The sequence below is a fragment of the Amphiura filiformis genome, chromosome 8, assembly GCF_039555335.1.
Source record: "Amphiura filiformis chromosome 8, Afil_fr2py, whole genome shotgun sequence".
Classification (NCBI taxonomy): Eukaryota; Metazoa; Echinodermata; class Ophiuroidea; order Amphilepidida; family Amphiuridae; genus Amphiura; species Amphiura filiformis.
In genome coordinates this window covers 18,413,766-18,427,098 of record NC_092635.1, presented here as the reverse complement: position 1 = coordinate 18,427,098, position 13,333 = coordinate 18,413,766, and the positions used below count along the sequence as shown (strand labels likewise).

General features: G+C 36.1%; 1 pseudogene; it reads left to right on the top strand.

Annotated features, from left to right (window-relative positions):
- The first annotated feature begins 10,974 nt into the window (after positions 1–10,974).
- Positions 10,975–11,947, top strand: LOC140158235 (ribonucleoside-diphosphate reductase subunit M2 pseudogene; annotated as a pseudogene).
- The last annotated feature ends 1,386 nt before the right edge of the window (positions 11,948–13,333 follow it).

The window sequence follows — 13,333 nt, the reverse complement described above, 5'->3', positions numbered from 1 at the left end:
AGATGGCAGTAAAATAACCATGGATGTTTATTTTCACAAAAAATGTGTTTATCATGAACAAGAAAATGCACAATGTTTAGCAAGCAAAGAAATCTTATTTTTACTTTCCTATCAACGTTTTGAGTATTAGTAAACTTTGACAGTAAAATATCATTAATTAATTTTATAAAGCTTTTATTGTGAAATTAAAATACATTCAAAATTGAAATTGTTTTGCAATCAGACGATGATAGGGTTGATGGAGAACGTAGTCTGTATCTAAACATCTTTAAAACAAGCAATGTTTATGCAAGTGCAAAGTTAAAACGTAGTTAATTAGCCTGACACTAGCTATCATATCTCACAAAGAATTGTGAAAATTGGTTTTGAAATGGGAAGGGTGAAGATCCTGAAATTTGGTTTTGCATAGTGGAAACTGGAAACATGACTTTTATTTTGGTTATCATTGATTTAGTTTTTTTTCTTCTTCAATCAGTTGTATAGGGTGAAATAAAATAAAATATCTGAATCTGAAAAGACTTATGAATTGCTGATCCGCAGCATTTTACACCCAGGGATTTTACATATGTAAATATGCAAATAAACAAACAAGCAAGTTTTGATATATGTTTGCAATATATATGAGGCCAATGAAAGTCGATTTTGAGTTTCCCGTCACCCGCCCTCACTTCATTTTCTGACCCTCACTTGAATTCATTATTGTGATTTTCCAAAAAATACCGATAAAAACTGGTTATATTTGAAAAAAAAAGATGAATATCCCTTTATTTTTGTGGAAAATCAAAATCAAAACATACATTTTGCTGTCAAACTTGCAGACTCTTTTTAATATACTTTTGAATCTCATTTGGGCTAAACATCCATCTTCAAGTGAGTGAGCAGCAAATAACAACACATTTTACATGTGTGCTGGTCATATGAAAGGCAGAAAAATAATGAATAATGAAAAAGTTACCTCACTTGTTTTCAGAAATTATGTGACGGGAAACTCAAAATTGACTGTTAGTGGCCTAATAGGTATACAATTAATGCGACATCACTCATGACAGATCTGAACATGTTAATTTCTTAACCAAGTTAAATCCATGTTGTAACATTTCCCTAAAAAATAGTATTTCTTTTCCAGAAAATGTTAGTTTTCACCGTCAGGTATGTATATTTTTAATTTTTGACCCAAACAGATTAAGCAAAACAAATAAAATTGCTATTTAATACCAGGGTATAATGTCATCAGTGTCTATTGTGAGGAGTTCGGTCTTTTTGATGTGTTATGACCGTCATGCACAGGGGATAGTGTTATATGGGTATCGTGTACGCGTTCAACTAATATTTCGATCACAATAATTAACCAACTTATACCATTATTTTATCCAAAATCTCTGATTTTGTCATAACTACATCACCTAAACGAAGCTTTGATTTTTGCATAATAGTAATTATATGTTAATGTAATTTGTACATTACAATCATGTAAAAAAAACACCAGAATTTTGGCAAAACTTGATGGCTTCCTCCTTGGCAAATGTTACAATGGCTTTTGCTTTTAAAATGAGATCTCGCACAGTGATGCAGAGTATTGAGTTTGTGTGATGCAAGTATGATTCCTCCTTTTATTTTCTTCATTTTTCATACATTAGGCAGATGAAATGAAATTATTAGTTTCCCATCACATTTTTTTCAGTGAAATATGAGGTCATGATTTCATTATTCATTTTTTGGAAATTTTCATTTATTGTCAAAACTTTCATTTATGGCTATACCTATATTGTTGCTGAAAAACCATCTCAAAACAGGTATTAATGCTTAGATCATCATTACAGACATTTTGCAAGATTGAGAAAAGATTTGAATTTCTTTTTATTTGATAAAATGAAAAGAAGTTTTCCAGTTTTTGTAATCACTAGAAACGTGATGAGGTAATCCTTAAATTTCCATTATTTACTACATCCTCTCTCTACCCCTACAACTAAAAAAACTGCCGATTACGATCAGCAGGGGATGTTGGACATTTTGAGAGTTTCAATTTTGATTATTTCCATCTCAATTTTCAGATTATTGACTTTTTTATGAAAATAATGAAAGTTTTGGTCAAATTGAAAAGGCGATGCGGGCGGGTGACGGGAAACTAATCATTTCATTTCATTAGCCTTATCAATGTGTGGTTTCCAAAAACTGCCATGTGATGCAATGGTTTCATACTGTGTGTGAGTGTAGCATAGACCCTGTTTTGATTGTCATACTTTGCCTTGTTTACTATTTTGAAAGCATGTAGGAGTGAATAATAACAATAGCGTATAGAACTAAACAAACCACAACAATAGTATGGAAAAAATTGGAAGGGTATGTAGTAGATGAAGTGATGCTTGAATGAATCACTAATGCAATCCCCATTCAGGGTTGCCAAACCCGCGATTTGGTAGCCCAATTGGGCGACTTTTTAACATTTTCTCCGCGACTTTTGACAATTTCCTGTCCCATAGAAACCAATGGTTAAAAAAAAAATTGGATGACTTTTCAACTTTAGCTCACGCGACTTCCGATAGTTTCCTGCCCCATAGAAACCAATGGTAAAGAGAAAAATTGGGTGACTTATCGATTATTTGACCCGCCATTCGGGCTGAAATCTTTTGGCAACCCTGGCAATCACCATTATTGTGATTGGTCATTATCTGTTCTGATGTATAGAGTGGGCAGCTGAATAGCAGCGACTAATTTTACATCAACTTTTGCTGCAAATACAGTCATGTTTAACTTGTTAGTCTTTGTTCCAGTCTTTTTTATTTCCATGATTTCCCGGGGAGGGGGTATACCACCGATGATCAAGCTTATACTGTAATTATTGATGGTCATACATGAAGTGAAAGTCAGAAGTCAGTGCCGAATTTCACCTTCTGAACAGGAATGTGATATTCTTTACCAATTATTTAACAGACTTCCATTTGCTGTAAAACCACTTAATTTCACAAGAAGCCTTAATTTGCTTTTATTAAATACCTCCGAATTTGACAGTTTTACATTGAATTGTAAACATGAATTGTTGGATTAATTAGCAAAATGAAATACCCACGAAAATGGTTTTCATTAGCAATAGTTATCAGGAATTAATTATTTATGTGTAACAACCATTATGACCATGCCAGCGATTTTTAAGTAGTTGGGCCATAATAACTTTTGCTTCTTGTCGATAGGATTTTCATGAATTGATGAGGGAGTGAGGGGTGTTATTTTCAATGTATAATTAGCATTGTTTATTAATAGTAGTTTTTGGTCTTTTCCAACAGTGCTCGAGGAAAGAAGGAGGCCCTTTTTCTTCTTTTTTTCAAATGTGAGATTCTGACAGATAAACACTCTAGAGATCACAAGACTTGGAAGTGATCCTTGTTTTATAAACTTATTTTGTATGAAATTTTCCCAAAGCATTCCAAAAAAATTTTAAGTCTAAAAAAATGTGAAAATCTTAAAAAAAAAAAAAAACACAAAAAAAACAAAACACAAACAATACCAAATTGGTGACAAATCCCAGAAATAGAGGGGACACGAACCACCGGCTTTATGGCATGGCATTCATTTTGTGAAGTCAGATCTTACGAAAGTCTATCAGTGATCAACTTTAAGTGGCTTTTATACTCAACTGACCTGGTTGGCTGGTCAAAATTTGAGGGCCTATTTGTTATACCATCAAAATCTTCATTGTTAGATTAATTATTGATAGCTAAGTTAAACAAAGAAGCGAAGTCTGCATAAACAGAATAAATTTGGAATAAATTAGAAAAAGGGGCTAAATAACAACAGGAAAGAAGGGAAATAACAATTTTCAATGCCTACATGAGATATTAAACAACTTCTTTGGCGTATGTATATACTAGTATTTTGCAATTCTTCTTTTTTTTTTCGAAGTGATGACTTGAACTGCCTTGATAAGATGATATCATTATACCTCATTAGGCACCTGCCTGACATGTTAAAGGCATATCTATTGAATGTGATGCCACTGAAGTGGGATCATGTCATATTGAACATGTTGAAATAAATGATAAAGGATTTTAAAGCTTTTTTCACATACAGCGAAATGATATATTCTGAATATAATATTATGTTGAAGAGTAATAATTGGACAATTAATTTTTTTAGCTGCTGGTACTGGTAGTTTCTGTGTACCAAACTGAATTGTTTACCACATCCAATCACACTGTTAACAGGTTTGAAGTTTTCCCAGTAGTTAACTTAGCTATATATCCCCCTTTTTTATTTGAACTAGCTGGCAATAAAATTCAAATTTTAATATTTGACCTTTTTTTTTAAAAAGGGCCAAAACACATGTTTTAGGTTGTTTTTCGTATGCTGTGACAATCAAGACCAAAGACTTAGACTTGTACAAAGACTTCTTTCAGGTTATGCATTCTAATTTTTGGAAAATGCATTTTTTAATCTCCTTTACTTACCAGTTACCAATTAGCAAAATTTACATAAAATATTAAAATTATGAGCAAATACTCATGATTTTGATTGCTTGTACCATGTATGTGAATTTAGTGACTACAGTTGTAAGAAAACTTTCAAAATTGCATTTGGCCCTTATTTGAATCTGGCTTGTGACCATTTTACTATTAATTATAATACATATCAGTATAATTTTGAGCTCCAACAGGATGCGTTCATTATGATTAATAATAACATATTTTTATTTAAATCAAAATTCGACTATGGCATAGTCTAAGTAAATGGGGAATGTGGCCCCAAAAAGTTAAATTACAGGGGCAACTTATTTAGTACTTCACAAAAGTGGCCCCTGAATTTTGAGGCCTGCACACACCCAGACAATATTTTCATAGGGTCACATTGTTTCCAACTGAGTACCTGGAAAAGTTAGCATTTATTCTTTAAAAATCAAAGTGTTAATCTTTTAGCAAATCAATTGATCCTAACAAACAATTAATCTGGTCCATTTTGTGCTCATTTCAATATACTAGGTGTTTGCACTTTGACAACTGTGGGTCGGAGTATGAATAAAGAGTAGCATAGCCTGAAGTTTCCCAAAACAAAACCTTTTCTATCTTTTGTTGTATTATAATAGTCGGGCCAAAAACCTAGGAAAGGTATTTATTTTGTATAGTGTGTTTGGTAAAAAATTGTCCTGGAAAATTGTTTTGCTTCATCAATTTTGGGGGTATTCCCTGAAAACTTAAGGGATCCAAAATGAGCGTTTATTGCGTTTCGACAGTATTTTTTGTGGGACATGAGAGCACCTCAGACCTATCGAATTGCATTCTGAATATGAAGCATGTCTTTCTGATATCAAATAATTTTCATTTTTTTTAAATTACAATATAATACAAATTTTATGACAAATTATAAAAATTTGATATTTTTCAAATTTTGATATATAACAGTCCTCGAAGTAATTATATAAATCTAATGATATATTCTTAAAGTGTATGTAGCAGGAGGAAAAACGGTCAATTGAAAATGTTGACCTTTCATATTGAAGATATGGATTTTTTCCCAAAAGACCTAATTTTTTTTGGTGTTTTGGGAAAAAAATCCATATCTTCAGTACGTAAAAATTTTCAATTGATCGTCGGCTTTTCATCCCACCTACATACACTTTAAGTATAAATCATCAGATTTATAAAGTTTACTTCAAGTACTGTTAAATATCAAAATATCAATTTTAATGATTTGCCATAAAATGTGTATTAAATTGCGTAATTTCAAAAATCAAAATTATTTGATATCAGAATGACATTCTTCGTATTCAGAATGCAATTCGATATGTCTGATGTGCTCTAATGTCCCAAAATAAATACTGTCCAAACGTTCATACCCTAGCCCTTAAAAGCACTGGTTAAATGAATATGAAAATTTGAATGTCACTTTCAAATTCTCAGACAGTTTCCTATTTGATGTGGTGCATATACATTGTATCACTTATTACCAAAATATTCCAATTTTTGATTGTAACAAACTTGACAAATTGATGGACGACTACACAACTAATTTGCAAAATTGGTCATACAAACATTTTTACATTTGAGATCATATCTTTAAAACTTGTTTATCTTTTTTTTTTGTGCAAATGGTCAAAAGATGTGGCAGTTTAACATGTGCAAACACTGAATGACTGTTTGAAAACACATTTAATAATATGCATTTGTTAGCCCCACATTTTTGGGATACACTGTATTTATGAAGCTTTAAAGCTCTTTAACAGTCTAGAATGTAATCCATTTAATTTCTGGTTCATTTGGATGCTGGTGATTATTCAACATCGACTGTACCAACCATGGCATGATGGCAGCCAGAATAATTATGATAAAAGTGATTCAAGTTTGCTCCATCAGTTGGTCTGGTCATCTGAAAACCCAGGTCTGAAAAAGAAACTGAAAATGAATACATGTAAATGAAATTTTATTCAATATATAGGCCTACCCTTTAAAAGGCTTCTTCTCATCTCAGCCTCTCAAAAGGGTTCAAATGTGAACACATTTGGAACTATATGCCTATCGTTTCCAGGATATTCTGAAATTTTAGTAGCCTAAAAAGGGTTTTCTGGGATACACTGTAGGCCTATTTAAATTCCATAAGCAAGAACTAAAATGGCATGTGTAGAGCAACAGAAAAGTAACCAAACCAGTCAGGTCCCCATTATTTGGTATTCTTTGCAGGGCTTTCATCCAACCCAAGTGGCTTTAGATTAGTCTATTTTTAACAGAACATAATATGGATAGAAGGTTATCAGCATGCCAGTAGTGTTGATGGGTTAAAATTTGGAGGGAGATTGAATATTTTAGTCTACCTGCTTGGCACTGTGCCATTGACCCTATCCACTGAGTACACAAGACTGTCTGCAGGGAGGCTTTGCAGAGTTATATTTAGGGAGTAAGAAGTAATTTAAAAAGGAGTTTCCATTTCATAATCTTTTTTTCTTCAGTATTGGCCAGCATGCTTATATAAGCTTTTTAAGGTTTTGCTTTTAAAGCATTTTGCTTGAGCCTGGTGCTATCAGGACCCAAGCGTGTGTCCACCCAGACCGACCGGTTAAACAAACGAACAAGCAGAGACAAGTGGAATTATTTGTGTGTCCAAAATTGGCATGTTGAGTTCATCTACATGTAATTGAATTTCTGACTATATGTGGCTGCAACTATTAGTTGGACATGCAAACTTAAGTTATGGGTCAAATGACTTGCTGCACCCTCTTCCATGCAGACGGTTCTGGCACTCTTTCAATGGACTAATGGTGTGTGACAAAGCCAGAGTAAAATAATTGGATACATTTTTCAGTTGACAATGGTCTATGCATCATGTATAAAGGGGACGTTTAATAATAATACACTAGTCAGCAGACTGGTTTCAAAAAGGCCTGCTAGAAATATGGAGAAAAATGAAGAGATTATACTAGTATATTTGGCCCTCCAACTCCTGCTCCAACTACCTGGTATTTGCTTATTAGATATGTGTGGCTCTCCATAAGATAATTAGCACAAATGCGGGCACAAATGCTAGCCCAAGATCACAACAGTTAGTGAGAGCTTGTAGTCCTGTCTGCTCCGCAGCCTACTGATGATGATGATGAATTTACGGAATCAGAGCCTTCTGGGCTGGCACAGACTGACGATTTTGTCACTTGCATGCAACGGTATCTTTAATGAATGCCACAGATATTATTCATCTGATTGGGATATCAAGAATGACATGGCATCAGCAATTTTATTAGTTCAAGTTTTTATTTAAGTTCAGCGATTTTATCAGGGGGGGTGGCCAAGATATGCAAATTTGTTTTGTCGCCATAATTGGTTTAACTTATAATCATAAATTTTGTTCAAACAATTGTATAAACTATGTAGTATGTTTAATATGAAACAATATTTTTCATTCTAATCCTTTGGAGTCGACAACTGTTTCGGGATTATTTCATATGAATATAAAAGTATGTATCACTATAGGGAGCTTCATGGTTAAGTATTGTTGCATTGAATGAGGTCGCAAGGTATACATTGCCCACAATTTTTCTGTATTTTTTCCTTCCAATTCTCACCACAGTTGATACTAAAGTCAAAATGGACTACCGGTACCCCCCAAAAGTCATCAACTCTCCTGATGGTATGAAATAACTTGGTACTATAGGATGGTTTTTCTCTAGGGAAAGATTGAAACAATGAAATCTGCCTAGAGAAGTCCTTTTCAATAGGCCTATCTTTCGTTACTCTATGAAGTACCATCTTGAGAACTCTCCAGATGATAACTCTATTTCACATACTTGCCATCATGCATCATACACACCTTGAACCTTTTCAGATACATACAGAGTGGCTAGGCTAGACCAAGGCTAAAGCCTACATGTGTACTGCTGAAGAGGTGGACTTCTCTCTCACCACATTATTTTCACTTTCTTGGATCTCAAGATCATCAACATCCATTTTCACTTTCATTTCCCAGTCATCCATTCATCACCCATCCCAGTTTCTTATCTCTACCATTTCTTTAAATATTCTAATAACTCCTAAATAAAGGGGCAATTTCCCTCCTTCCTATTAAATCATGACTATCTGTAGGCCATAATAAAATTGTTTTGTGTAAAAATATCAAGTAGTGAAATAAAAGCAGGTGTTTTTCATTGGACTGTAGAGACACAACACCCTGGGCCTGGCGGGTAGGTTAGGCGGGTAAAACTCAACTGTTATGTCTGTGGATGCCCTGCTTTAGCTTTGGGGTGTTGCTCTGTGCATATGCACTTGATTGTGTGACCAATTGAGTCTAGTGTAGAGGAATTCAAGGGGACAGGTGCTGGTAGGAAGGGATCTGCTCAACAAACATGCACCATCAATTATCAAATTCAGGACAGATGTGTGTGTGGTTGAAAATGGAATGGAATTGACTTTTGAATTATGAGCAAGTATTGGATTTTAATATTTGTGATGGAAATGAGCTGGCTTCCTTTTATTGATTCTAAATATTGTGTCCAACATGCTTTGCACTTAAACTCACTGGTTTGTGTTTTACCGTTTGTTTGCTATATTGTGAGATCAGGGCCGTAGCAAGCGGGGCGGCCGGGGATGCCATGGCCACCCCACTTTTTGAGAAATTTGTTATGTTTTTCTTTATATCTTTATTTCAATTTGGCCATATATTTGTAATTTGGCCGCCCCACATTTGTGATGGCCGCCCCACATTTTTCAACCTTGCTACGGCCCTGTGTCAGATATTGAGCTAGTACAGGGTGTAGGCCTATAGGGGGGGCTATTTGAAAGAAACCATGATGATATTTTGTGATTATTATCATTTAATATTTATTTGTTCTTGATGGCAAAACAAGGGAAAACTGGGGGAGGGGGGGGGGGCACTCCCATATATTGACATACGTCATGTGCCCATGAAAAGACCCTGGTATTTTTGGCAAATCCTACACCCAATGACCCCGTTTTTTCAGTAGCCTACACTGAATGACCCCCTTTTGAACAATTAGTCCTCAAAATTGAAATTTCGGTGCATGAAGTGAAAAAATAAATGAGTTTTGTCTATTTTGTAAATTGGCTATTTTTTAAAATGATGCGAAATTTTCGGCGCTCTCATACAAAATCACCCCATTTTTGACATTGCCAACACTGAATGACCCCCTTTTTTCTGAAAATTTCTACACTGATAGACCCCTAGTTTTGTACGCTGGTGGGCACAGGTACGTCACTTTCATATTTGAGCGTGCATATTGTCACAATAAGCCCTTTACATCCCGATAATGGGCACAAAAAAAATTCAAAATTGGGCGAATATGGATAAAAGCCATCTAATTGTATTCCTTTCATTATTACCATCAGATGTTTTTTATCCATATTCGCCTAATTTTGAAATTTGAGCCCTGCAGGACATTTTGAATATATGCAAATTACCATTTTCCCCTTTGCCCTTTTTGTCCTTTTTGGATTGTTTAAAAGGGTGTTTAGAGTCACTAGCAAGCAAAAACATTGGTGTTCCAATTTTGTCTAGCTCAAATGTGAAATTGACTCATTTAAAGAGGCATTAGTAGTAAATACGCTTTCCAGGACATCTTCCGGGTCACGAGGTCAAAGGTCAAGTGATGTCAAAGGTCAACCGGAAGTGCCGCCATTTTGAAAAGGTCAACCGGAAATACCGCCATTTTGAACAGGTCAACCGGAAATACCCCCATTTTGAAAGGTCAACCGGAAGTACCGCCATTTTGAAAGGTCAACCGGAAATACCGCCATTTTGAATCGCCGTTAATATTTAGGGACGTTAATATTTAGGGGCGTTAATATTTAGGAACGTTTGACAAACAAGAAAAAACGAGATACGAGAATGGTTTCTTATTCTTTCACCTTTATTAAGAACATTGAAGAAATAATACTAATAATTAATCTATCTTTATTCTTTATTAAAATCTAATAACTACTTTTTACGGCTCGACTCCATAAAGGGTCGAGCGATCTGGTTTACTAAATACTCTAAATCCGTCACTTCTAAATCAGCGTCGTACTTTCCGTTGATAAATTCATTGACCAGTATATCATTAATCTCGGGGTCTTTGTAAAACATTCGAGTAATTTCTCGCGTGTCGTAAACGCGACAACGATGATAGAGGTAGAACAGGCAAAACTGTCCGCTTTGCGGTACTGTAATCACTTTGAAATCTTTTAATATTATGTTCGTAATTCTCCACGTTACGTTTCAGATTGGGAATAACTAGCAACGATGCACATCGATGTTCAACTTTGGGATGTACGAAAATATATAAAGTTTCCGACTTACCGAAACAGTACCGTTGTATCGTATATTCCACGATTATAAAATCCTTGATAAACCAAAATAACGTAACATGAATCATGAACGAGTATAATCTACGGTTATATATTCCCGAGTACAATCCCAAAGCTGCGTAAACATATTTACATAGTTATCGTGATCGTAAACTCGATATAAAGCACGGTACATAGCGCACTTCCCACATAAGAGCTGAAAATGTCCAGAAACGAGGAAGTATTACTACGTGTCGATCCATCTCGGTTCGTTATTTTCCCGATTCAGTACCGCGACATATGGAATATGTACAAGCGAAGCGGAGGCGTCATTCTGGGACGGTGACGGAGGTAGATCTCGCTAAAGATAAACCGCATTGGGAAAGTCTCAACGATGGGGAGAAGTATTTCATTTCTCACATCCTAGCTTTCTTCGCGGGTAGCGATGGAATAGTCGTCGAGAATCTAGCGACTCGATTCTGTAGCGAGGTACAAATTCCCGAAGCGAGGTTCTTTCACGGATTTCAGATCATGATGGAAAACATTCACTCGAAATGTATAGCTTGCTTATAGATACCTACATCGAAGACAAACGCGAAAAACGATTTACTCAACGCCGTGGAAACTATACCGGTCGTGAAAAGAAAGCCGAATGGGCTCTACGTTGGATCAACGACAACGAGGCCACTTTCGCCACGAGACTCGTTCGCGTTCGCCGTCGTCGAAGGATTTTCTTCTCCGGATCGTTCGCCGCGATATTCTGGTTAAAAAAAAGAGGTTTGATGCCCGGTCTGACTTTTTCCAACGAGCTCATCAGCCGCGATGAGGCGTTGCACTGCGATTTCGCTTGTTTATTATTCTCGTACATCGACCAAAAACCATCGGTTAAACGACGCTGAAAATCGTCGAGAAGCGGTAGCGATTGAAGCGTGAATTTATGACGGAGGCTTTAAAATGTTCACTGATAGGAATGAACGAACGTCTAATGGTTCAATACATAGAATTCATCGCCGATCGTTTACTGGTCGAACTGGGTTACGAAAAATTCTATCGCGTGAACAACCCTTTTCGATTTTATGGAAAATATTTCTCTCGAAGGTAAGACGAATTTCTTCAAAACGCTCGGTGAATACCAAAAGGCAGGCGTTATGGCGCCGGAAGAGGAGCAACGGTTTACTCTCACGGCTGAATTTTAACGAGTTAGAATGTAACGCCGACATTATTTGCGAGGCAAGTTTTTAACTACGTTAAATCGCGATTAATGTATCGGATGAAATATCCAACAGATTGAGAGCATTCAACAAACATTTACGGCCGTTATAAACATTTGCGAACGTGGCGTCATTACAAAACACGATCGGAGGAAAATACATAAGAAATCGAGAGTATGTAATAACGTTTTTTAACAACGAGCCTCGTTCTAATTTAACTGCACTAATATTTACAACGTATGGATAATTTGGCAACTCAAGAATCCAATTTACCGGTGTTTATATTGCAACAGTTTACGAGGCGTGACAATTTGTTGTTGAAGCGATTTAAGCACCGGTTTCAACGCCGTTCAAAAATACGACTCATTCATCGGAGAAAATTATCCAACAAAGCGAGAGTATTCAACAAACATTTGTGGCGTGTCTGCGCTTAAAAACACGTTAAAAGCGCTGATTGTAACGTCACGCGGTGGATAATTTAACGTATCAAGAAACAACCAACAAATCGAGACTAACCGTTAAAAACACGACTCATTAATCGGTGGATAATTTGGCGAGTCAAGAAACAACCAACAAAATCGAGACTCTTCAACACATTACGGTCGTTACAAACATTTGCGGACGTGGCGTTGTTACCAAACACGATAGGTGGACAATGTTGGTTTTTTTAAACAACGTGTCTCGCTCCAATTTAACGGCACCGTTACAAGCACGATCGGTGGGTGGTTCGGCGTGTCAAATAACAACGTGTCTCGTTCCAATTTAACGCCGCTAATATTCGCTACCGTTGACTAGACATTGCAACGTGATTTCACTCGTTAAAAACACGATCGGGGGTTGGTTTGGCGTGTCAATTAGCCACGCGTCTCGCTCCAACTTAACGTCGCTAATATTTGTGACTAGGCTTTGCAACGTGATTTTGCTCGTTAAAAACACGGTCGGTGGCTGGTTTGGCGTGTCAATTAGTCACGCGCGTCTCGCTCTCAACGTGATTTCGCTCGTTAAAACATGCTCGGTGGATAACTGGACAAGAAACCAATAACCAACTAATATCGTATCGTAACGACGCTCAAATTGACCGTTTTATTCTCGTACATCGCGCAAATTTACGGGATGTCAACAGGTTTTACCGCCGTTGAAAAACATGAATCGCCGGGAAAAAACAAAAACAAATTGTTGAACATTTACGACGTATCGCCGTTTAAAAAGAAAAACGGGACACGTTGGACAGAGTGTATAAATAGAGGAGTGCGCAGCATTAACTCCAGTCCTTGACACGATTTCAATACGATCAGTATGGCGAGCAATCAACAGCAGAGTGGATCTTTCGCACGGAAAAGGGGTATCCAGCAATACTTTTAAGGAAACGAA